Source organism: Stenella coeruleoalba (assembly GCF_951394435.1).
Source record: "Stenella coeruleoalba genome assembly, chromosome: 2".
Classification (NCBI taxonomy): domain Eukaryota; kingdom Metazoa; phylum Chordata; class Mammalia; order Artiodactyla; family Delphinidae; genus Stenella; species Stenella coeruleoalba.
Genome location: NC_137147.1, coordinates 160,312,346 through 160,339,794, shown reverse-complemented (window position 1 = coordinate 160,339,794; position 27,449 = coordinate 160,312,346). Strand labels below are relative to the sequence as shown.

The window sequence follows — 27,449 nt, the reverse complement described above, 5'->3', positions numbered from 1 at the left end:
ATGGTATTGTCCTTGTGATTTCATTTTGCCTGTATGATTTCCTAGGCTCATTTTAATATGTCTTCAAATTTGCTTGTGTCGCTAGGTAAATTTGCTAACGATTTGGGAATGTGGTGCTGTTTGTCTAAAAAGTTGAATCAGACCCTGGAAATAATTCTCCCTTCTGTTGGATCTCTCTCCCGACTATTCGTATTATTATCATCAAATATTATTCCAGTGGTTAAATATATTTGGTGAGTTACAAATTGATGAGGAATATGTGCTTTCTGCTGAGAGGATCCAGCCCACTTTCAGATCACTTTATAGGTAATTGATTGGTAAGCATTAGGGGAAGCAGTAATATAAATAAGATGATAAAAAAAAAATTACTATGAATTTTTTCTACAACTATCCTTCTATAGTGTTAACACTAATTTAATTATAGTGTCTTTTTCTACTTTTTCTAGAACTCTCTTTGTGTGTATGCCCATGCGGGGAGGGTGTGTGTGTGTGTGTTTTAATATTCCCAGTAGCATAAGCGAAAGAAAGAAAAGTGCCTGACTTGTGTTATGCTGGTTGTCTATATATATGTCAATTTATTCATTTTTAAGTAAACTCTTCTGAAAGAGGATTATTTTTATTTTTACTGTGAAGATGTTCCACATAAATGCACATTGACTACACTATCAGAGTAAATTACAAGTGTTTGCAAAAAATTTGGTAGAGATGGGAAGTTTGTGCGTGAAACTCTGTGAAAGATACTGTGAATATATAAATAAATTTAAAAGGCTTATGCTGTCAGGCTTATTTTTATCTTTTAATTACCGATAAAGAGTTTTTGTAATTTGGGGTTCAGAGGCCATATATCTCTCTCTACAAAGGAGAATGATTCATTTAAAACATTAATTCTGTTCTGAGCTGCAGTACAGCAAATTAGACACCATTCTCTGCTTGGAGGAAGATTTAAATCAAATTATTAGAGAATTCCTACAAGGAAGGTAAAAGGAAAGCTCTTATAGTCATCAAGAATGTCGTGCTTTTATATATATGTACCTTCAATTTGGTACCCCGCAAGAGGTAATTTCACTCTTATAGATGGAAAATGTACTGTAAAAAAATCTACTTTCCTTGGCTCACCATTAAGACAAGCTTCAAACTCACAGATGTTGGCAATTTTAAAAAATATTTTAAAAATTCCTACTCAAAAGCTCAATCTATTTTTAAAATTTATCATTTTTTTAAAATTACGTATTTTTAAAAATGAGGGTACTTAGTATAATATGGTCACTTCAGTATGCCCTCCTATGTATGTTATTCACATCAAATTATTTTTTTTATGTAGAGATGGTCTATTTTAAAAAAAAATTATTGTATTTTATATTTCCATATTCTTTACAAAATAAGGTTAGCTTTGAAAATTATTTCCTTTTAAACTCATTTATGCCTATTGTATTTGAAATATTCTTCTCTGCATTTATAAAGTCATCTTATTTATTATTTTGCCATGCATACCTTTTTCCTACTTTCTGCTATATTTTATTTTAAAATGAAACATACCATTTAAAACGATGGAACAAACAAAACTCTTGCTATTACTAGTGGTGTGAAAATTTCATGCTGTGGAAGAAATCTAAACCCAAACTTCAAAAGACCCATGATTGCTAGTGGATTTATTAATAATATATCCAAATCATCTCCCAGGCTATTGATGTTGTTTTTGCAGAAGGAGTGAGTGGACAATATAAACTCTTCCATGCGACTGGAGAATAGACCTAAAAGAGCTTGGACCACAGCCTTCCAATACTAGAAAGATGGTCACATGGAAGACACCCTTCCTTTTAAAGTGATCCAGGATGAATTGTCCTGGAGTGAGGAATAGAAAGTATTGAGTGAATGGGGGGCTGGAAGGAGCTAGGTAGACACTCTATGATAAAAATGTTCTTATGAAAGTCATCTGTTAGCTTTTAAGCTTGCTGTAAATGGAGTGTCTATAGCAAAACAGGAACTACCTGAAGAATCTTTTTTTTAATGTGTGCAGTGAAACATGGACACACACATATGAAAAGAAGATATATTTAAAGTCGGCTGCATCACATTATTTCTAGACACAAACTCCAGATGTGAAAAGTTATGTCTTCTAAGAGCCTGTGTCTTTAGGAGGTACCTAAGGCCAGCACACCATGTGCTTTCCACGAAACTACATTGCTTGGCTCACCTGTTTCCCTTTTCATTAAAACATTACATATTTTTGTACACCAGATTAAATTTATCCCTACTCTGCCATTTTCCAAAATAATCTTAGGAGGCATATAAAAATATATGCAACAAATACAGTCATGTTATGAGCTGAATGTTTGTGTCCTCTCAAATTAGGCTTAGATGAGGCCATGAAAGTGGGGCCTGCATGATGGGATTAATGCCCTTATAAGAAGAGGAGGAAGGGAAGGTTCCACTCTCTCCCCATGTGTGTTCATGGAGGAAAGGCCATGTGAGGACACAGCAAGAGGGCAGTTGTTTACAAGCCAGGAAGAGAGCTCTCACCAGGGACAAATATGCCCGTGATTCCCAGCCTCCAGACTGTGGGAAATAAATGTCTATTGTTTAAGCCACCAGTCTGTGGTATTTTGTTGCAGCAGCCTGAGCCGACTAAGATAAACTGCAATGAAATAAAATGAGGAAAGGGGAATAGGGAGAAGTGGAACATTAGGGCAGAAGTGCTGTATTAACTTTCCTAGCAAAGACAGGAAAATGATCAATTACCAAAGTCAGGTGTTCCATTAAGTTTTACATAATTAATGTGTTTAGAAGAAGCAAAATTGTTGCTTGTGTTTGCATACTGAAGCATGAAATACCACTCTACACCCTGTACCCAGGTTTTCCTACAGAGAGAAGATAGTATGTCATGTAGGAGACAAAAAAATTCAAATGCAACTCCAAAAGGGGCCCCAAAGCAAGCTTATTTGTTAATTTTGAGTTCCACTTTTAGTAAGAAAGCATGAGATGGGTGGATCCAGAGAGGAGAGTTGATGGTTAAGAAGCAATGTTTTAAGGTCCAATAAGTAAGTTCCCTGCTAGTCTTGCTTGATTTAGGAATAAAAATCCTGCATAGTTTGAAACCCAGTTTAAACCTAAACTGTGCTCATGAGGCATGTGAAAGAGGTCTGACAGTTTGAAGGGTGCAGGGTCATCGAATCGTACATGCATGAAGAAATAAGGAGTTTTAACAGTGTGTTGTGATAGAAGATCATGAAAAACACAATTGTTTGGGCAACTAACAAAAGTTTCATTATCTCTGGGGAAAGGTAATTCTGAATAGAACATGTTGCCATCCTGCACCCCAACCACCACTGGACTATATTTGAGGCAGGGAAATAAAATATTCTGTTAATTCTTGGTTGCAAACAGGGTTGCAAGAAGTAATAAGGAAAAATTCTGCAATGCATTGGAGCAGAGTTTCATTTTGGAACTTCTCCAGAAAAGAATAATACAAAGGAAGAAGACAGTTTGCATAACTGCAAAATCATTTCACAGTTTTTGCACGGGAGAAGCTCCTTTGCTTTAACTCAGGCAAGAGATAAGAAAACTGAGAGGGACACAGCGGTGCTGAATAGGAGGCACTAGTGTCTGCAGAGAGACAGAAATGCCTAATGGACACAGGTATGTCTAGGAAATCAGCAGAGGTGGCCAGCAGGAGCAAGAATATCTCCTACTTTTTTCTCTCTTCTTCTGGGCATCCACCAGGACTGCTGAGTGTGCCAAATGCTGCATGGATACTGATCAGATAGGATAGTTGGCCAGGCTTTTTTTTTTTTTTTTTTTCCTGCTCTGCTATAGATTGAATGTTTGTGTCCCCCAAAATTTATATGTGGAAATCCTAACTCCCCAGGTAATAATATTAGGAGATAGGGCCTTTGGGAGGCAATAGGTCATGAGGGTGGAACCCTCATTAATGGGATTAACGACCTTACAAAAATTACCCCACCGAACTTCCTAGTGCCTTCTGCCATATGAGGACACAATGAAAAGACACCCATGAACCAAAAAGTGGGCTCTCACCAAACATTGAAATTGCTGGCACTTTAATCTTGGACTTCTCTGCCTCCAGAAGTATGAAAAGTGAATTCTGCTATTTATAAGCTATCCAGTCTATGGTATTTTGTGATAGCAGCCTGAACAGACTAAGATATTCTTCGATCCTTCCACCCCAATAACGTGAATACTTCACAAGGGATTAGGTTCTTGCAATTGTGATTAGGTAAGAGCAAATGCAACATAGAGTACACAAGAATATATAGAAAAATAGATGCTGGTTTACTTCTCAGAAAATATTCAAAATTTTATTTCACGAAAAAGAAGCATTTGGAGAGATTTGAGAGGCAATAAAACTGACAGTTATATTGCCTGCAAATATTTTAGATTACAGGCCCTCTATGTGTCCATTAATGTCAGACCTAACTAAGAACTTTAAAAATCAACCAAGTGGAAAGCAGGATTGGCATACTCATTAAAACTAAAGCACCTAATGCAAACTCTCACTTGCATCGAAGGACACTTCCTTAAATGGTGACTGTTGGCAGAGTCAAGATTTTTACCCTTGTGGGTCTTTCCATTATAGACACAGAAACTGTTGCAGCCTCAAAGTGGCTATAGTCACAGTGATTTTGACTTTAAAAATATTTGGTTTTTGGACTAAAGTAAAATAAGAAAAACTCCTAATAATGCAGCGATGAAGCACCTAATTGAATAGACACTCTGGAAAGTTCTTCAAAATCAGTTGAAAATAGTTGATAGCACCTGGTTTTGAGAATTATTAACTATAAGCCACTCATTTAAAATACATCTAATAAATATATGATTTTGGATTTTAGCATCGTTTATTTCCCCTTTACCCCAAAAGAATTCTGTACCAAGACCAGTTAGCTCTGAACTTACTCTAATTTGTTACAATAAAACCATATGTTGAAGTGAGAGAGCGTCATGGACTTACATATACCACCAAATGTAAAATAGCTAGTGGGAAGCAGCCGCATAGCACAGGGAGATCAGCTCGGTGCTTTGTGACCACCTAGAAGGGTGGGAGATGCAAGAGGGAGGAGAGATGGGGATATATGTATATGTATAGCTGATTCACTTTGTTATAAAGCAGAAACTAACACACCATTGTAAAGCAATTATACTTCAATAAAGATGTTAAAAAAATGTCATCTTAGTAGAATATATTTATCTAGGAGTGGGATGCAGAATTGGATGTACTCAGTTCATTCAAAAATATTTCAAATTATTAAGTCGCTAATTGAGAAAATTGTGGAAATGGAGAAGAAAAAAACCCAAATCCTAAATTATGCTGTTGAAAATGGTCTGGACCACCAAGAGATGTTTCTACCAACCCGAACTCTGACTTCATGTCAGGTTCTGTTTAAACTTCTGAAGCTTTTTAATGAGTTCACAAAACTTAGACCATAATAGATTTGTATCTTCCAGATCAAAGATGGAAGAGCTATGTAACTGCTAATAATCGTGAATTACTCCAGAAAAAATTTTCAATTATATGGAAAAATAATGTTATCTGGTATTTCTTTAAATGTGAGCTCCCATAATCTCATCAGGTGCATTACCAAATTTTTTCTCACCTGTCAGTTGAGAAGTATAAAGCATCCGTGTATTATTCAAGGACTTACATTCTTAGTGTTTATAAGGAAAGGAAAATTCCCTGCAGTGTCATACTTTTATAACTTTTGTTAATAGTTTTTAATAATATGCAATTTTGGAATAATTTTTCTTAGAGCATTCTTGCTTTCCATGTAAAATGTTGTCTGAATAATCACTCACTTTCAATATATCAATAAGGGTCCTGTCCTAGCATTTACATGAAAGGTAAATGATAGCCTTCCGTCTACCACCTGTACCACTGACCTCTGGATTTTTAGATTCAGTGTTTCTTTTATCTTTTACTTATAAAGAGATAGGTTAATTTGAGCCCAAAATAATCACATTTATAAATTTATGTGGATAAAAAGAGAGCAGGGGGAAGGTGCATGGTATGGATTTTGTGTGGGTCAACTTGGCTAGGCTACAGTCCCGGTTAAAATGAGTGAAATTATTCTATATTGTCTTGAAAAACATCCTTTTTCTTACTAGATCTTGTACATTTTCTCATGTAAAAACACAGACACAATTTTATGATAGAGATCACTCCCCCCATTTGATGAGAACTTAGGTTGTAATCTCACAGATACTCCCATTCTATCAAAACAACAAGCCAATGTACATCTTGAGGTTTTAAAACCAGTTTTAACTTGTTCTGTCAAAAGTAGTCTACCTGGGACCTAAGGAGAAATGGGAGGCATTATGGGTGAAGTATAAAAATGACACTATTTGCTTTTTCATATTTTTCTCACTCTGGGCTTGACATTTATTGCTTATTGTACAAGTCTACCCAATGTGTCAATTTTTATGTAAAACTAAGTAAAAGAGGTATAGGACATTGCTTCTTTTTAATTAAAATTAAGAGGCCAATATCTAAGGCTTATATAAGGCTTATATAAGGGGTGAGTGGTGCTAATTCTAAGAGACCATTTTATCAAAGGAATGGTTACCTTCTTATGAAAAAATGAGTAATATTTTGTAATTTTGACTATGGAGAAAGAGATTCTCTAAGTGAGCAAAAAAAGCACATTCCAGTATTTCTTAGTGTTCTTCACAATTTCAAGGGCATAAATTCCAATAAGGATGATATGAAAGAAATAATTTACCATTGAGTGAAGGTTGAAAACATCTGCACAATTTTTCTATCAGTACCACATTGACTTACTTTAAATCACATTAATTTGACTGAATTTACTGTTCAACTTTTTGGGCCTCAATAAATATGTAAGAATTAACTTCCCATAATTAACACAAATTTGAAATAAATTATTGGATTGTACTAAGATGCATTATTCACAAACAAAATGAACTTTAACAAAAGATGAATAACAAGCATTCAGTTATAAAGACATTAGAGCAATGTAATAATTGTGCAACAGTCAGTACATCAAGAAGAAGAGTAACTTCTATTTCAGTACCAAAGGCTATTAAGGCATGTATGTTTATGCAAATTTCATTTCTTCTGATGAAGGCTTTAATTGTACTCATTTAAAAAGCTAGACTAGAGATTTAATGTTTTATATGAAGAGAAGAAATATGAACCTTTATGTGGGAAGGTGAATTTAACTAATTTTGAAATAAACACTGAAAGATGTTACTCAAAATGAAACAACAATTGGTTTTGGCAAGTTAAATAACTCATAATATTAGATTACTTAGTTTTTGCATATCAGCTCACTAAATTTATTATAAACTTTCTGCTGAGAGAGAATGCATGAATGAGAGTTATTACATCAATGTTGCTTTTCTGTATCAATTTAACAACACGTTAACTACAAATGTGCAGCTGCTATTAGTACTTACCTCCTTTGAAATACATTGCCATGGAAAAATTATTGAAGAATTTAGTCAAATGCTAACAAGGTAGCCTTGGCTGTGATTGGAACTGTAATTTATTTGCTTAAAAATACTTATAGGAAATAAGTCTTTTACTGACCTTGTTTTCTATAGATATTTTATAACAGAAATCATATTCAATAGAGAAGTAAAGGATGACCTTTGTCTTTAAGGACTTTCTCTAGAAAAAGGACAAATATTCATTGATGCTGTACATAAAATATAATTAGCACTCAAACCATCTGTAACTTAAAAATCAAGAGTCCACATTACCACCAAAGCAGTTGCACCAGTCATGTAAATTAGTTGGGCTCGGAAGCTCAGAGATTAACAGCAATCAGAATTTTCAGTCAAAAACAAAATTACGGTTTTATACAGTTTACTCACAGTTTACTTTTACTCACTTCCCATTAATGATCCTCATGTCAGTGAAATGAGTTACTTTGATCATTTATTTTAAATAGTTATTGTTTTTCTGATTATAAAAGTAAATGTTTAGTGTGAAAAATTTTAAAGATATAGAAAAAGTACAAAGAAGAAAGTAAAAATAATCCTTAATCCCACTATCCAAAAAAAAAAAAACAAAATGAAAATCCTCTGTTAAAATTTTCCCTCATATACTTCCAGATACACACGTGTGTGTGTGTGTATATATGTATTATATATATAATATATATTTCCACAAAGGACTTAATATATATTTATATAATAATATAGTATGTATATAATATAATATATTTCTATATTTCCACAAAGGATTCATAGCTATTAATGTCCTTTCTAACAGTCTGGCTGGAAAATCAAATTTTCTGGATATAAGTAAAAAGTAACTTTCTGTTATGCTTTCTCCCAAAGTCCCCCCAATGGGTTTTGGAATACCAGTATGGCACATTGACCAGATGTAATCAAGTGACTGCTTCAGTAACACCACTCCAAGAGTAATGGTCGCCTCCAGTATCTATAGAGGGGCGTTTTGCATAGTACAGATCATTTATTAAGCTGTAGCAGAGAAATCCTTGCTGCTGCCAAAGATGATCAGACAACATAACTAAAGGCGTTCAACAAATCTTCCTAACTGGACAGCAGCAAAATTTAAACAATTTGCTGATCAACCAAATAAAAGAATGTGAAGTAAATAGCTAACACTTCTAAAACCAGAAAATACTCCTAAGGGGAAAGCGAAACAAAAAACTTTCAAATCACTGAAAGCACACAACATCAAAGTGCATATGATGTAGAATAATTAGACATTGAGAATTACACCCACATCTGCACACAAAGGACATGTGATAGACTAGGAAGTGAAAGATGTGTGAGCAAATTATTTTTAAGTTGAACCATGTAGAGGATGTCTCTATGACAAAATATTAAAATGGTCATATTTTTGCTTTTCCAAAAGTACACTTAATCATCTCAATTGTGTTACAGATATTTTGTTTCAATGTGCTCTATTCATGAGATATTGAAAAAGAGAAAAAGTAGTGATTTTCCGAAATACTCACAAGAGTTTTCTAGTTTCCAATTCTACTTAGCAAAAATACCAACTAATGGGGGCTTAAAGATCGTACTCATTGTCAAAGCATTTAGTTACTACAGAAAATTATAATCACTGACCTAATGTTTTCCTATGTTTGTTTTGGTTAATAATCTTAAGCAAACAAACAAAAAAACGATATATGCTTTGAGGCTGAGACCAAGAGCTATTTAATTTACAGTCCCTCTCTACCCAGCGTGGTACTAAGTAAATGTATAAATGTGGTCTCACTGAGTAAGTAAGTTAACATTTTTCTCAGAAAGCACTGTGGTGTTTCCTTTTTAAGATTGCGCTGCCTGTGATATTCAAGTAGATCGTTTGACTGTGTTGTGTTTCATTAAGCCTTACCATTCTGATTCTGACCTAAACAATGCAAATAATAATTTAAAAAAAGACAGGGTTGTGGTTGTTTCTCTTCTCTGGCTTAAGTTTATTTTCTTCATAATTTCGATATTTCTAAAGCCTGTGCTTTCAAATTATATCCCCAATTTTTCCTTTCTTGTTCCTCATTTTTAAAGAGTAATGCATTCCATAGTCTTTCCTTTATTTTTCTTTTCCCTTCCCTTCCCTTCCTCTTTCTTCCCTTTTTTCCCTCTCCCTTTCTTTCTCTCTCCCGTTCCTTCTTCCTACCTTCCTTCCTTCCTCCCTCCCTCCCTCCCTCCCTCTCTCTCTCTTTCTTTCTTTCTTTTTCTTTCTTTCTTCCTTCCTTCCTTTCTTTTGATAGATGACAAAGCTTTATGATCTCTCAATTTATTTAAGCCAAGGTTTCAGGAATAACTAGAAAACCAGTGTTATACCGTACAATTTCTCAACATAGCTATACATTCAAGCTTGCAGTTCCTACAAAGTATACAATAGTGCCCTCTAATGCCATTTTTTAAAACAATTATACTACAATTTTGGTTTCTCAGGATGCTAATTCCTTTCCACTTAGGAATATTATCAATGAATAAAGTACTGTAGAATATTTTTACATATAAATAAATGTCTTTTGGGACAATACTTATGAAATCTCCCTGATTATATTGTCAGGTTTATATTTCTTTTTGTTTTTTACTTGAAATTCAACAATGTCTAGCACATTCAGTAAGACACTTAGTAATTAAAGTATTAACTGAAACCAGTCTCATAACTGGTAAAAATACTTATTCATACATTAAAATATATGCCTGACATAATTAGGTGCATTTTCAGAGTATTCTATCTTCAAAATGTCACAGAAATTATTTTGCTAAGTATATTTTAAGGACATAGCTATTAATCTTTGTTACATGCAAGTTTTTCTTGGTCAAAAAACTATAATTTATCTTAATTCCATTTTATTTTTATAAATAATATAAAAGTCATTATTACAATTTTTATGATAATCATTTTCTTGAATTTTGAAAACATTAAAATGTTAGCTAATACAGTAATAGATAAAGGCAAGTCCCTTTGTCTAAACGTAAAATAATGCATTAGGTTGAATGCATCTCTAACCTCTCAATAATTAGGGATTTCAACATTGTCCTGAAAATTCCCTAAGACAGTCTGAATATGAAATATTAATGGAAATTGAATATTTGAATAAAGACATAGAGAAGTATAGAGGTAAAAATGAGATAGAATGATGGATACATTAGAGATTTGAGCCTACAAAATAAATCTATCAAGGGTCAAGTACACAAAGTCACCAAAGATATTTTCAAGGTGATATCAGTTTTTTGACTTGGTTGTGGTGTGAATAAATAGTGCGAACGGCAATAAAGATGAAAATATAAGAAATTGTCTAGATGTGTGTAAGCGATACCACATCTTGGAAAGAAAAATGTAATCACCTTGTTCTTACTGACAGATTTTGAATTAGTTATAAACTCTGTGGGAAAAGGTCTTGGTGTCATTATAGACAGATCAATGAAAACATTTCCTCAATATCCTTCACATTTTGAATCTCATCACAAGCCCAAGATATTCTTCTGTGCTGTGTTAACCATGCTTCTGGCTTCTGTAACCTTGATGCTTTAACATCTGTCCTACGTGCACATGCTGGACAGCCTAATAATATTCCTGAGTCACCTTGCCTTGGCCTCTTACCTCCCTCATCACTGTCCCCCCAAACTCCTCCCAAGTGTACTTTTCAAGTACAAACCAACAAGGCCAGAGCCCACACCCAACCACATCCTTTATTGCACTTTCACACTCCAGGTCACTGTTCACCTGCCCTAATCACCTCGGGACCAGGTACTAGACAACAGTCACATGCCCCAGAGTCTGTTGAAATTATTATATTTCCTAAGCCTGCATATCTTGTCTCTCCCATTCTTTCCCACAGAAACAACAGTAAGAGCTCTTGTCCAAGTACCCCCTATTCTCTGCCTCATGACCTACCCTGGAGCCTTCTCCAGGTGACTTCCATGGCATCATCTTCCTCCTGTTCTTGAGAACTGTGAGTAATGATCTATATTTTCAATGGCGATTGTCTCCTGATGTGTTGGCTTTACTATACCTAAAATTTACTACCAATATACTATGCTATAAAATATGTATTTCTAAATACTTCTTAGTAGTTGTTTTTATTTTATTTTTGGTTTAAGATCAGATGCTCTTTGGTGAGAAATGCAGACGACTCAGATTCATTTCCTTCCTATAAATTATGCCACTGTTGTATAAGAAAAAATCTATTTATCAGTTTTCTTCCAACCCAACCTGTGGAAGAGAGTCTAGAACCTAAAACATACCCACCAGTTGTTCACAAGTTTTGCTAGACCTCAGTCACCTTCTTTAAAATTTGGGGGGATTAAACTAAATTTTCTCTAATGGCTCCTTTAGTTCTAATGGTTAAAGAATTCTTATTAGCCTTCTTAAGTCATGAAAAATTAGAAGCAGTGCCCAAGAAAAGATATTAATAATGTCAGCAAAGTAAATAAGGGAGAAGTCAAAAACTGCTCAAATTATCCAAATAGAATCTAAAAAGCAATAGAGATTGTTCACAAAGAGGAATCTACTTCCTCAAGAAAAGGTTACAGTGTGTGTATACAGTGCTATTCTCTATATAAGAAGGCAGGAAAACCTAATTTCCTAAAGTTAAAGTTAAATTTCCAATTAAATTCATTTTGAGATTTCACTACTTAAAGAAAGAAAAATCCAGTAACATTTTTTTCATTTATTAAAAGGGTACCACCCCATTTCCTGATAATTCTGGTTAAATGATTTAATTTCAGAAAGAACTTATCTTCCATACAACATGTATTATAAAATGCTTTGTGTTTGAATTTCACAATCCACATATTATCTCTCATATTAGGTTGCAAAATCTATGAGGCAAAGAGTTTTATAGCTATATGATTTATTTGTTGGTTGTTTCATTTATTCAGCCAGTATTTATTGAACATTTATAGCATGGTGAACACCAAGATAAATATTATTGATGTTTCCCCTTCAGGTGTGCCCTTCACATTTGAGGCATCCAAGGCAAAGGCATAAATGGAGGCCTATAAACCTTATGTGTAATGATTTAAATGTTATAAATCAAACTAATATAAATAAGTATGTTCTATAATCCAGCAAATATAGCTTCTTAAGAACTCAAAGCCACAATTCCTCAAACTATTCACCCTTCCTTATCAGAACTGGTGGCCAAGGGAGGCCAACTGAATCCAAGCTCCAGTTAATCCTGTAATATGAGGAGTTATTTCCATACTCCTTACAATGAATGGATACTCCTTGGTCCTTGGAATGTGTGCACTCAGGTGTTTTGGCCCCTAGGAAGATAAACCTTGGGTAGAGATCTGTTCAGGTTTTGGGAAAAGGTTCAGTGTGGTTCACAGGGAATCCCAAGGTCCTAGGTCCCTGGAAGGTAGAAAAGAGGTGTGTTCTCCATCGAGCACATTATCTTAATGCTGCAGCCTCCTGGCCCTTTGAGGAGGCACAGCCATGTGACCAGGGTAAAAGTGGGAGATAAATTGTGGGACACAAAGTTTATAGTCTTTGTGGGAAAGTGAAGAGAAATGAAAAATTATAGATGATTGTAATATTGTCATTGCTAAAAAGAAATTCAGTCAACTAGACATAAGGAAGAATTCAAATCATAATATAAAAGAAGAATCAAAGAAAGAATCTCAGAAGAAGTGAGATTTTTGCATATATGTTTTGGCCGCAATCTTGGCATGGTATGTCCCATGGGGATTAAGTATATTTATAACGCTATAGAACAGTGGCTTATTACACATCTGTCAGAAAAAATTACCTTTCATATTTATTTAAAATGTCTGTTTAATTTCATTTTTAGTTTTAAGAAATAATGGTAGAAATTTGAATTCTATCTAAATATGCATGGTAACATTTTTCACCTTTATTTTTGAAAGTTATTCTTACGAGATAAATCTAGATGGACACTTTTTTATAATTCAAATATGTCATTCTATTATCTTCTGGTTTGCATAGTTTTGCATGTGAAATCTTGTCATTTTTATTTTTATTTCTCTAAACTTAATGTGTCTTCTTTTTTGGGCTGTGTTTAAGATTGTTCTCTTTATCATTGTTTTTGCCATGTGATTATCATGTGTCTTGACATGACTGGAGGGATTTTCTTATGCTTGAGATTCATTGAGTTCCTTAAGTCTCTGAGTTTATAATTTTCATCATACTTGGAAAAATTTTAGCTCTTATTTCTTCATATATTTTTTCTGTTTTTCCAATGCTTTTCTGATAGCACCAGAGATTTCAAATATTTGGGTACATTTAAAGTAGAATTTTCTTATTTTTAAATCTGCTTAAGAAATAATTCAGCATTTAATGCAAAGTTAATAAGGAATTGTGGGGTTTTAGGAGATAGAAATAATATGCATGAACAAGGAATATTACTATGAATAAAATGGGACATATTGACAAATTGATCAATTCATCAAAGAACAAAACATTTCTAAATATCTATTAGCCTAATGATAGTGCTTCAAAATACATGAAGCAAAAACTTGTAGACCTGAGAGGAAAAATAGGCAAATTACCATTACTCCTCCATAGTAAAAGAGGCAACGAGATAGAAAAACTTCTCGTAACATAATTAGGTAACTTGACCTAACTTATATTTACAAAACATTCCACCCAACAATATCAGAATAAATATTTTAATAAGTATACTTGGACTGTTCATCAATATAGATCATTCTCTAGGCTATAAAGCAAGTCTCAATAATATATTTAAAAGTTAAAATCAAAGTATATATTTTGACCACCAGGAAATTAAATTAGACATTAGTAATTGAAACACAGGTTTAAAATCCCCAAACATTTGGAAATTAAATAACACATGAGTCAAAGAAGAATCCTTAAGGGAAATTAGAAAATATTGCGAATGGAATGAAATTACAACATATTCAAATTTGTGCAAAGCATCCGAGACAGTCTGTATCTGTCTTTTCTCTTGCATTGTGTAAGGTGCAATTAATCCCGTACATTGTATTTTCATTTAAAATAGTGTCATTTTCATCTCTAACAGAGTTCCACTGGGTTTTGTAATAGACTCTATTTCCTCGTCATTCTTGTGTTTTTGTTTACCTTCTCGAGCATATGAAATATATTTATAATATCTGTTTTAGCACAGTTTTCTTTTAGTTCATTAATCCTCTTTATTTATGGATCTGTTTATATTACTTAATTTTTCTTTTTGTTGTGGGTCATATTTTCCTACTTCCTTGTAGCTTTCATAATTTTCAATAGTTGCTGAATATTGTGAATTTTATATTTTGACTGCTAAACTGTGTTGTAATCCTCTATGTAGTGTTGGTTTAGTTCTGGCATGTAATAAAATTACTCAGAATCAGTTGGATTCTTCAGGGCTTGCTGTTAGCTTTCTTAGTGTGGGGCCTGAATAGCATTTAATCCAGGGCCAATTTAGCCTCACTACGCGGGTGGGAATTCTACCTGACACTACAGGCGTTATAAACTCTACCATGGCTGGTGAGATCACAAACTAGACCTATTTCTTTGCAGAGTCTAGGGATTGTTCTGCATTAAATACTGTTATTAGAATTTAAGGAAATTCTCAAATGAATGTGATAAGCTTTCAACTTAAAACTAGAAATTTAAGTTTAATTAATCCTAAAATAAGTAACAGCAAAGGTAATAGTAAGGAAAAAAAGTAAATTTAAAGTAATAATAAAGAGCAAAGCAGTGGATAAAAGCAGAGAAAAATATAGAAAAATCAATACAACCTTTCAAGAGCTGATTCTTTAAAAAAATCAATAAATAGCTTGCTAGATGTATGAGGACAAAGGGAGAAAACATAAATTATCAATATCAGAAATAAAAGATGAGGTATCACTACAGATATTAAAAGGATAATAAGGGGAAATCACGAACAATTTTAAGGCAAAAAAACTACAGCAGTGAAGACAGTGCAACATTGGCTTATGAGCTAACAAAATGTTTAATAGAACAGAATATAGAAAACAGAAATAGACCCACACTATATAAGGTTATTTTTAACAAGGGAGTTAAGATGATTTATGGAAGAAACAATGAACTTTTCAACAAATGGCGCTGGATTAGATATCCATAGCTTAAAAAAAAAAAAAAGAAAAGACACTTAGCCACACTACTTACAGAAAAATTTACTTGAGTTGGATCAAAGACATGAATGCCAGAGATAAAACTATAAAACTTCTAGAATAAAACACAAGAACCATTTGTAATCGTATGTTTCACAGAGTTCCTAACTAGAACCAAATAGCATGAAACATAAATGTAAAAATTGGTAAATTAGAGTTCTTCAAAATTAAAAATGTATGGTCTTCACAAGATACTGCTAAGGAAATGAAAAGACAGGCCACCCACTGGAAGAAAATATTTGCAAACTGAGAGTATTCATTGGCAGCAGATCTTGATTTCAAGAGATGTTAAAGAAAATTCTTCAGGCAAGTATCAGATGGAAAAGATCTACACAAAGGAAAGTTTACTCTGTTTCAGTGGTTCTTGCCCCTCCTGGGATAGTTTTCTCTCAAACATGCATGATTTACATGAGTAAATCTTTACTCAGCCAATGTCTTGAGGGGATCTCTCTGCAGATCTCTGGACCTCTCTCTCTCTCTCTCTCTCTCTCTCTCTGTCTCTCTCTGTCTCTCTCTCTTTCTCTCTCTCTCTCACACACACACACACACACATTCTCTCTCTGTCTCTCTCTCCCATCTGCTACTCTGCCCAAAAATTACAGCTACTTTCCTTTCTCCGTACTCTGATCTTTGAGTCCTTGCCTCAGGGAGACTTCTGGATTCTGTCTGCATTTTTTCTTCCTACACTGAAGCTTGTAAATACCTTCTAGCAGTAATCGCCTAGAATTTTAGGACTCATTTGTTTCCCTTCTCTCAGAGATCATAACCCTGCATTGCCTGTTGTCCAGTATATGAAAATTCTTGCATCTTATATTTGGTACAGTTTTCCAGTTGTTTAGGTAGGAAAGGTATATCCGGTCCCTGTTACTTCAACTGGTCAGAAGGACAAGTTGGATTTTCTGTGTTTTAAGAGCAGATCAGGAAATCAAATGTCTTAAAAGTCAAATATATTTTTTATCTCTGACTTTCCCACTGTATGACCTCTTTGAAAAAAATTAAATTTATTTCAAAATTAAAACATGTTTAAGAATTACATGTAATTGTGCACTTTTCTACTTTAAAGTTTGTATCTGTCATTCTTGTTCTCACCAATGCTACATGTAAATGTATATAACTTTGACCAAATATATAACAAATTCAAACATTTAAAATGCTCTCAACGTCTTTTAAAAACTTCATATGTTAAAAATTTTTCAACGATTCCCATAAATTAATTCTTCTGGCATACCAGTGACATATGAATCTTAAATGTGCTTAAACTATATATAAAGCAATATCCAAAGATCTAACTCCCGTATGCAACAAGCTAAAATTCGTGTGCTAACTACAAAGCATGTAAAATTTAAACTATTTTGGTTGTGACCTTACTACATAGCAGGGCTTGGAGAGCATAATTGAAAGACTCTTAGAAGTCCGTCTTGAGCTGGTTTGAACTGATTATTTTTTCTTCTCTAGGAACATTTCTCTATAGAAATCAAAGACATTTATAATTATTTTACTGACTTCACAGCTGCTTGAAATGCAATATTAAAAGTTCAATTTATATTTTATAAATATAATAGTATTTCCTCCCACTAAAAAATATATTTTCAAAAATAAAAGCAAAACACATTCACCCCTCTTTACCTTGCCCTCTGTCCTAAATTCACTCAACATTTGGCTAAGTAGAAACCTAATAAAGACCACTTCAAAAATAATACTTATCAGATATTCAAAGACTTCAAATTTAATTCCCCAAGATATAGTGAAAGCATTAAAAAATTAATTGGGAAAAATAATAACCACAATATGAAGAGAACTTAATTTGTGAGATCTGGTGTTGTATTGCACTATAAACATTTTCTCATTTAATCTTCACTGCAATATCTATGAGTAAGTATCTTCATTTTTCAAAGGGAAAGTCAGATCAAAAATAGTTTAAGTTTTCCAGGGTCACATGGCTAATATGTGTTAGAGATGGCAATGCTTGTGCTTTTATATCAATGTCTCAACACAACTCTGTCTATTGCTAAGAAAAAGTAGAATCTTTATTATGTTGATGGCTCTTCAGTAGCCACAAATTAAGTTATCTTTCTATATAATTAAACATGGATATTCTTACATAAAGCTCAAAACAACATCGAGCAATTACATACACCTGATGTGCATTTTATATATTTTTAACTTTCTGCAAATATATATGAAAATTTTCTAAGATGCATATAAAGGCATATTGTCACGGAAATTATCCCAGATTCCGTATGATTTAATAACCTAAAATTAACTAGGCACTTTGTGTAATGTTGATGTAGTCTGTGCATAACTGCTGCTTTGAGATGTAATGTTTGCATGGCTCCTTGTATATGTGGGGACAATAAGTATGTAGCTATCAAAGAGGATTTTTTTATGTTATTAAAACAAATCGCCTCCACAGAAGATTAGCCATCGTTAGATCTGTTAATACTTAGAAAAAATGTGCTTGTGAAGTAAATTTGTTTTCTTTCTTAGCTATTCAAAAGCTACTTCTATACCCATAGCATATATTTACCTTTAACTTGATCATTAAAATAAGATTGCCCTGTCTCTTCACTTGAAGGACAGTAGTATTCAGCCTGTAACCCACTGTTAGGTGTTTTCGTTTGACTGTTTGTTTTTAACATATAGTACTACGTCACTTAAAATTAGTGATGGCAAGTGTTTGAGAATTACTTGCTTTCAAAGTGCATGACTGCATATTATAGATAATTCCTAAACCTGTGTGTCTCTCTGCATATCAATTGGCTCAACTCAACTGAACTCTTTGCACATGAACATACACACAAAGTCATGAATGGAATCAATTTTTCTGGCACAGATAGTTTTTAAAAAGCTCTCTTATTTTTAGTAAATCTTTAAAATTTCACTCAAACCTTGTAATTTATTATTTCAACACTAATTGTGATGATCAGTCAGCCCACAAGATATCAAACACAATGACAGTTTGTTACAAAAAAATGATATGTTGACAGATATAAATAACTCCTAACCACATTCTGTCCAGTTTTGGAGAAGTTTAAAATTCATGTTTGCTAAGATTAGTGTTAGAATTATACATGGAATAGGTACTTTTTCTGCAGTTTCCTTTGGACATGTTCACAATGTGTGAAAAATTTCAATTTTATGGACTTTCATATTATTCACAAATGCAAAAAGTCATCCCACAGACTTCATATACAACTTTTTATTCAGCAAGTGAATTTAATTATTTGTACTACATTCACAATTGCCAAACAAAGACACAATGTACAGAACTTGGGTGGCTGTGCTCATTTAAAATACCAATTACTAACTCGATCTGTGAGTGCAAACCTACTACACTCAATAAGGTAGGCCAGCTGTTTAAAATTAGCAAGCACAAATCTCCTGCAACTAAAATATAAGCCTTGTGCCAATTCTCTAATTCTCTATTATAATTAGGCTGCAAAATATAGAACCTTGTATGTGGAAAATCAGCAAAGGTAAAACAACTATGGTATCTCTTTTCAAAAATTATTTTTAAACAGTGCTTATCTTTGAGGATACTATATCGATGGGTGATATGGCAGGAGAGAATTGAACAACAAATGATTGCTTATGTGAGTTCTGCCCTTCTATGGGGTAGCTGCTGACTGCCTTATAAGATTGAAACTTCAATACACCATGAGGTCTCTTTTAAATACTCAGGAAATTGAGTGTAAGAGCCCTTCCATGCCACAATTTGATTTTTATTCTTGAACTCTTTTGATATTGATTATATGGAAGATCTGAATACAGCTGAGTGTGCCACAGCTCTCCAATTGTTCGCATACTTATTACTTTCAATCTTACATTTTGCTTCTCTTCAGGGCTGCATATTTCAGATCTTCTCTTTGGAAAGAGAATTCCATAAAAATAAGCTTTCTGGATAAAATATCTGCCACTTCCCCTTTTTTCCCTTTTTCTCTCCATTTGGGATGTCGTATGTTTTACCAAAACAGCATCAAATGACCTGCATTCAAAAACCACAAAATTCATTTACAGTATATTTTATCCATATTTAGTTTCTTTAATTAAGCAAATTGTGTAAGATGCAGTCAATCCTAACCCAGTACACTTTCCCTAGGAACTCCCAAAATGTTTACCAGAGCTTATATAACTGTTTATATTTAGTTTTAGAGTAGAGTTTATATTTAGTTTTATATAACTGTTTATATTTAGAGTTGAGTTTTAAATACTTGTTTATACTAAGCATTTTGTTTGAGTGAATTTAGAGGTTCTTTCTGTTTGCTTCATAACCACATATCCCATTCTTCAACTTATAAATTTATTTCCTCTATTTAACTTTGAAGTTTATAAGCAGATAAATCTTTAAAAAAAAACCCAAAAAACTAATGCTTGGACTATATATATGTTGTCCTTTTATAACTAAGAATTTCAGTTGATTGAGAAAAATACTTTATACTACTGTTCTTAAAGAATCATGCAGAAATGGGTCTATAGTCCACATAAAAAAGGTACAAAGGAGAAATTTGAAAATAGAGTGCTTTGTGTTCCTTCATAGGATCTTTATTTCCTTTTATTTATTTTTATTATATTGTTTGATTTTGTTTCTCCTGGATATTAGTAGGATTTTTATCTCACCTACATAATTCAAACATTTTAGTATGACCCCCTTGGAGTTTTCTGGACATAGAAAAACCTTTGAATCTACATAGTCATGCTATTTTCAAATTTTTATCAAATTTTTACTGTGATTATTTATCCTACCTAATTAAGTTAACTTTTCCTCAAGAAGAATAATTTTATTTTCTCCTCTGTCCTACTGAAAGAAAAAAAGAGCAAATGTTCAAAAATTGTCTTTCATATTATTGATTTTTTTGGTGTGTATTATTCTATCCCTGTAATTATTTTGATAGTGTAAAATTGCTATATACACAGACACAAATTAAGCATTATTGTAGTGAAAATGTAAATTTCCATCAGTCCATACTCAAGTGTTAACAATTACTTTTTAATATTCTAGAGTTTAATATTTGAATGTGAGTATGAGTGTATGTGGTTATGTGTAGCAAAGTTCAACTCTTGGGTCAAGTTTATATCTTCCTTAAAGGCTTCCATGACCCCCCATAACTGCAGTCATTTTATGTCTTACCAAATCACATTGTCCAACTCCTCCATGATATGCATAAGAGTGGGAAATATGTAAACACTGTTGCACACTTTCTGGTTGAAAATTTGACAAACTATGTAAAATTGTAAAATGCAATTACCACTTTACCTGCAAATCCTATTTCTAGAAAGTTAAACGAATGCCTTTGTTAATGTATAAAGATATTGATTGTAGTAGTGCTGTTAAAAATAGTAAAAAAAACTCTAGAACAGCTAACATGACCACCAATAGATTTCTGATTATATAAATCATGACACAACTGCAGTGAAATTGTACTACTTTAATATTATCACTGTATTCACTTAAAAAGAAAGATATAACAAGGTATATCAGACATAAAATTATAAGCAAGAAATACACATGCAAGCACATGTAAAGTTTAAAAAGTTTCCAAGTAGTATGCAGATTCTATCGTGTGTGTGTATACCAAAAAAAAAAAGAAAGAAAGAAAGGAAAAAAAGAGAATAAGAGAGAAGGGAGAGCAGGTAATGGTGAGTTTGAAGTGGCAGAAGGAAGCTTTCACTGTTTTTGTTTTGTTAAACTTTCTGTTCAATTTGCATTTTCTAACCTTATAAGTAAATCACATTTATGCATGCAAGTATATTTAATGACAACCAGACTTATCCAGACAGTAACATGATGTGGCATTTTTCTCTTACTACTTCTTTATATTAGAAAAGTATAACTGTGGTTTCTAAAAGCTTATGTCAATTACAAGTCTGCAATAAACATAAAGAGTCTGTTTCACAGCTTATTTAGTGTTATTTGGAAGCCAAAACTCAACACTTGTTCACATAAAAAATATTATAAATGCTCTTTGCCAGTAGGTCACAAAACATACTTTGTTCATAATTGAATGAATATACTGCTTTGCTTTTGACTTTGCCCATCCATATGTAGTTCATGTTATAGGCTTATGAGATCTTTCTCATTTTCCTTCTAGTTCTCTTTATTTTCCTTTGGTATCCCATGTTAAATAGGGGGTTTTGAGAGCTTGTCTGAAGCCTTCTAATGTTTTAACCCTGGAAGCTTTGGGGATGAGACACTGTGGAACTGGAGCAATCTTTGCTGAGGGGGCAGGTGCTGGAACCTGGGTCAAGGAGAAGGCGCTGAGACCATGCAATTAAGACATGGAGAAATGAAGAATGCTAAAGAAGCCACTGGAATGCATATTATACAAAGATAGCAGGATAAGAGCAAGGATATGACCACAGAAGTCTGGGACAGTGGAAGATATGTGATGGTGAGGGTTTGTAAAGAGATTTATATTCAAGTCAATTCAGCCTTAGCATTATTGATAGTAAACAATGACTCATGAATGAATATTTTCCACTAGGACTTACTGAACAAAGATTATTGGCAGTCTTGGTTAAATGATGATGGAATGGTAAATATAGCTTGGAAGTTAGAGATGGTCGATTGCTCCAGATGAATTTAAAGACTTACTTCCTGGAACTCCCTGGAAGTCCAGTGGTTAGGACTCCTTGCTTCCACTGCAAGGGGCACGGATTCGATTCCCGGTCAGGGAACTAAGATCCCTCAAGCTGGGCAGCATGGCCAAAAAAAAGCGAGGGGGAGTACAAACTTACAGAACTTTTCTTCTCTCCCAGAGAGAATATACCGTCATTGTGTCAGCCTGCAGGGAATTGGAGTGTAGGGAATCAATACTGGTAAGATGTTCTGTGAGTTTATAAAGGATCTGTTTTCTGATCCAGAGATTTTGAACTTCTTGTTAGTAAAAAATTCAAATGAGGAGATAAAATGGAATATCAGTAAATACCTTATTAATGCAAAGAACTACAGAAAGGTGAAACAAAAAAACTGAAAACGTAAAAAAGAATAATAGCAAGAAAATGGACTTGAATACAACTACATCATTAATCACATTAAATATAAGTAGACTAAACTCTCCAATGAAAAGAGAGTTTGCCATATTGACTAAACAAGCAAGTTTCAGCTCAATTGCTTACCAGAGAAGAGATACACTTTACATATAAAGCTGCAGATGTATTACAAGTAAAAGAATGAAGAAAGATATATCATGTAAACCATCAGAAATATGGAATGGTTCTAATATTATCTGAAAAAGTGGGCTAAGAGATCAGAAGTATCCCTATAGATATAGAGGGATCTTTAAAAGTGATAAAAGGGTCTATCTATCAAGAAGTCATAGCCACACTAAATTTGCACGCATGCACCTAATAACATACTTTAAAATACATGAAGGAAAAACTGACAGAACTAAAAGGAGAATTGGCAAATCTACACTTATGGGCAGAGATTTCAGTATTTCTCTTTCAGTAATTGGTAGAAAAGCAGAGAATTTTATTAGAGAAATTAAAGATTTTAGTTGCAGCTACTAGTGATGAGTCAGTATGGGACTTACATTATGTTTTATCTTTCCTCCCCATTTTTTTTGAATTTTATTTTATTTATTTTTTTATACAGCAGGTTCTTATTAGTTATCCACTTTATATATATTAGTATATACATGTCAATCCCAATCTCCCAATTCATCACAGCACCACTACCACACCCACGACCACTTTACCCTCTCGGTGCCCATACGTTTGTTCTGTACATCTGTGTCTCAATTTCTGCCCTGCAAACCGGTTCATCTGTACCATTTTTCTAGGTTCCACATATATGCATTAATATACGATATTTCTTTTTCTCTTTCTGACTTACTTCACTCTGTATGACAGTCTCTAGATTCATCCACGTCTCTACAAATCACCCAATTTCATTCCTTTTTATGGCTGAGTAATATTCCATTGTATATATGTACCACACCTTCTGTATCCATTTGTCTGTCGCTGGGCATTTAGGTTGCTTCCATGACCTGGCTATTGTAAATAGTGCTGCAATGAACATTGGGGTGCATGTATCTTATTAAATTATGGTTTTCTCTGGGTATATGCCCAGTAGAGGGATTGCTGGGTCATATGGTAATTCTATTTTTAGTTTTTTAAGGAACCTCCATCCTGTTCTCCATAGTGGCTGTATCAATTTACATTCCCACCAGCAGTGCAAGAGGGTTCCCTTTTCTCCACACCCTCTGCAGCATTTGCTGTTTGTAGATTTTCTGATGATGCCCATTCTAACTGGTGTGAGGTGATACCTCGTTGTAGTTTTGATTTGCATTTCTCTAATAATTAGTGACGTTGAACAGCTTTTCGTGTGCTTCTTGGCCATCTGTATGTCTTCTTTGGAGAAATGTCTATTTAGGTCTTCTGCCCATTTTGGATTGGGTGGTTTGTTTTTTTTAATACTGAGCTGCATGAGCTGTTTAAATGTTTTAGAGATTAACCCTTTGTCTGTTGATTCACTTGCAAATATTTTCTCCCATTCTGAGGGTTGTCTTGTCATCTTGTTCCTTTGCATTGCAAAGGCTTTTAAGTTTCAGTAGGTCCCATTTGTTTACTTTTGTTTTTATTTCCATTACTCTAGGAGGTGGATCAAAAAAGATCTTGCTGTGATTTATGTCAAAGAGTGTTCTGCCTATGTTTTCCTCTAAGAGTTTTATAGTGTCCAGTTTTACATTTACGTCTCTAATCCACTTTGAGTTTATTTTTGGCTATGGCATTAGGGAGTGTTCTAATTTCATTCTTTTACGTGTAGCTGTCCAGTTTTCCCAGCACCACTTATTGAAGAGACTGTCTTTTCTCCATTGTATATCTTTGCCTCCTTTGTCATAGATTAGTTGACCATAGGTGCATGGGTTTATCTCTGGGCATTCTTTCCTGTTCCATTGATCTATATCTCTGTTTTGGGGCCAGCACCATATTGTCTTAATTACTGTAGCTTTGTAGTATAGTCTGAAGTTAGGGAGTCTGATTCCTCCAGCTCTCTTTTTTTCCCTTAACACTGCTTTGGCTATTCTGTGTCTTTTGTATCTCCATACAAATTTTAAGATATTTTGTTCTAGTTCTGTACAACATGCCATTGGTAATTTGATAGGGATTTCATTGAATCTGTAGATTGCTTTGGGTAGTATAGTCATTTTCACAATATTTATTCTTCCAATCCAAGAACGTGGTATATTTCTCCATCTGTTGGTATCATCTTTAATTTCTTTCATTAGTGTCTTATAGTTTTCTGCATATAGGTCTTTTGTCTCCCTAGGTAGGTTTATTCCTAGGTATTTTATTCTTTTTGTTGCAGTGGTAAATGGGAGTGTTTCCTTAATTTCTCTTTCAGATTTTTCATCATTAGTATATAGGAATGCAAGAGATTTCTGTGCATTAATTTTGTATCCTGTAACTTCACCAAATTCATTGATTAGCTCTAGTAGTTTTCTGGTGGCATCTTTAGATTTCTCTATGTATAGTATCATGTCATCTGCAAAGAGTCACAGTTTTACTTCCTCTTTTCCAATTTATGTTCCTTTTATTTCTCTTTCTTCTCTGATTGCCATGGCTAGGACTGCCAAAACTATGTTGAATGATAGTGGTGAGAGTGGACATCCTTGACTTTTTCCTGATCTTAGAGGAAACACTTTCAGTTTTTCACTATTAAGACTGATGTTTGCTGTGGGTTTGCCATTTATGGCCTTTATTATTTTGAGGTAAGTTCCCTCTATGCCCACTTTCCGGAGAGTTTTTATCATAAATGGGTGTTGAATTTTGTCAAAAGCTTTTTGTGCATCTATTGAGAAGATCATATGGTTTTTATTCTTCAATTTGTTAATATGGTGTATCACACTGACTGATTTGCATACATTGAAGAATCCTTGCATCCCTGGGATAAATCCCACTTGGTCGTGGTGTATGATCCTTTTAATGTGCTCTTGGATTCTGTTTGCTAGTATTTTGTTGAGGATTTTGGCATCTATATTCATCAGTGGTATTGGTCTGTATTTTCTTTTTCTGTAATATCTTTGTCTGGTTTTGGTAGCAGGGTGATGGTGGCCTCATAGAATGAGTTTGCGAGTGTTCCTTCCTCTGCAATTTTTGGGAAGAGTTTGAGAAGGATGGGTGTTAGCTCTTTTCTAAATGTTTGATAGAATTCACCTGTGAAGCCATCTGGTCCTGGACTTTTGTTTGTTGGAAGATTTTTAATCACAGTTTCAATTTCATTACTTGTGATTGGTCTGTTCATATTTTCTGTTTCTTCCTGGTTCAGTCTTGGAAGGTTATACCTTTCTAAGAATTTGTCCATTTCTTCCAGGTTGTCCATTTTATTGGCATAGAGTTGCTTGTAGTAGTCTTTAAGGATGCTTTGTATTTCTGCACTGTCTGTTATAACTTCTCCTTTTCATTTCTAATTTTATAGATTTGAGTCCTCTCCCTCTTTTTCTTGATGAGTCTGGCTAATGGTTTAGCAATTTTGTTTATCTTCTCAAAGAACCAGCTTTTAGCTTTATTGATCTTTGCTATTGTTTTCTTGGTTTCTATTACATTTATTTCTGATCTGATCTTTATGATTTCTTTCCTTCTGCTACCTTTGGGTTTTGTTTGTTCTTCTTTCTCTAGTTCCTTTAGGTGTAAGGTTAGATTGTTTATTTGAGATTTTTCTTGTTTCTTGAGGTAGGCTTGTATTGCTATAAACTTCCCTCTGAGAACTGATTTTGCTGCATCCCATAGGTTTGGGGTTGTCATGTTTTCATTGTCATTTGTCTCTAGGTATTTTTTGATTTCCTCTTTCATGTCTTCAGTGATCTCTTGGTTATTTAGTAGCGTATTGTTTAGCCTCCATGTGTTTTTATTTTTTTATGTTTTTTTCCCTGTAAATCACTTCTAAACTCATAGCATTGTGGTCAGAAAAGATGCTTGATATGATTTCAATTTTCTTAAATTTACTGAGGCTTGATTTGTGACCCAAGATATCATCTATCCTGGAGAATGTTCTGTGCCCACTTGAGAAGAAAGTGTAATCTGCTGTTTTGGGTTGGAATGTCCTATAAATATCAGTTAAATCTATCTGGTCTATTATGTCATTTAAAGCTTGTGTTTCCTTAGTAATTTTCTGTTTGGATGGCTGGCCTTTGGTGTAAGTGAGGTGTTAAAGTCCAGCACTGTTATTGTGTTACTGTCGATTTCCTCTTTTATAGCTGTTAGCAGCTGCCTTATGTATTGAGGTGGTCCTATGTTGGGAGCATATATATTTATAATTGTTATGTCTTCTTCTTGGATTGATCCCTTGGTCATTATGTAGTGTCCTTCCTTGTCTCTTGTAACATTCTTTATTTTAAAGTCTATTTTATCTGATATGAGTATTGCTACTCCAACTTTCTTTTGATTTCCATTTGCATGGAATATCTTTTTGCATCCCCTCACTTTCAGTCTGTTTGTGTCTCTAGGTCTGAAGTGGGTCTCTTGTAGACATCATATATATGGGTTTTGTTTTTGTGTCCATTCAGCGAGCCTGTGTCTTTTGGTTGGAGCAGTTAATCCATTCACATTTAAGGTAATTATTGATATGTATGTTCCTGTTCCCATTTTCTTAATTGTTTTGGGTTTGTTTTGTAGGTCCTTTTCTTCTCTTGTCTTTCCCACTTAGAGAAGTTCTTTTAGCATTTGTTGTAGAGCTGCTTTGGTGGTGCTGAATTCTTTTAGCTTTTGCTTGTCTGTAAAGCTTTTGATTTCTCCATCGAATCTGAATGAGATTCATGCTGGCTAGAGTGATTTTGGTTGTAGGTTCTTCCCTTTCATCACTTTAAATAAGTCATGCTGCTCCCTTCTTGCTTGTCGTTTTTCCCTTGGTGCTTTGAATAATTTTT

General features: G+C 33.8%; 1 long non-coding RNA gene across 2 annotated transcripts in view; it reads left to right on the top strand.

Moving 5' to 3' along the window:
- The window catches only part of LOC307182458, a 694,844-nt gene that overhangs the window by 103,059 nt on the left and 564,336 nt on the right, over positions 1–27,449 (top strand). For both annotated transcript variants that reach the window (XR_013827174.1, XR_013827175.1), the window contains exon 3: positions 11,307–11,420. This is a non-coding gene — a long non-coding RNA (uncharacterized lncRNA). The remainder of the gene's footprint in view (positions 1–11,306; positions 11,421–27,449) is intronic.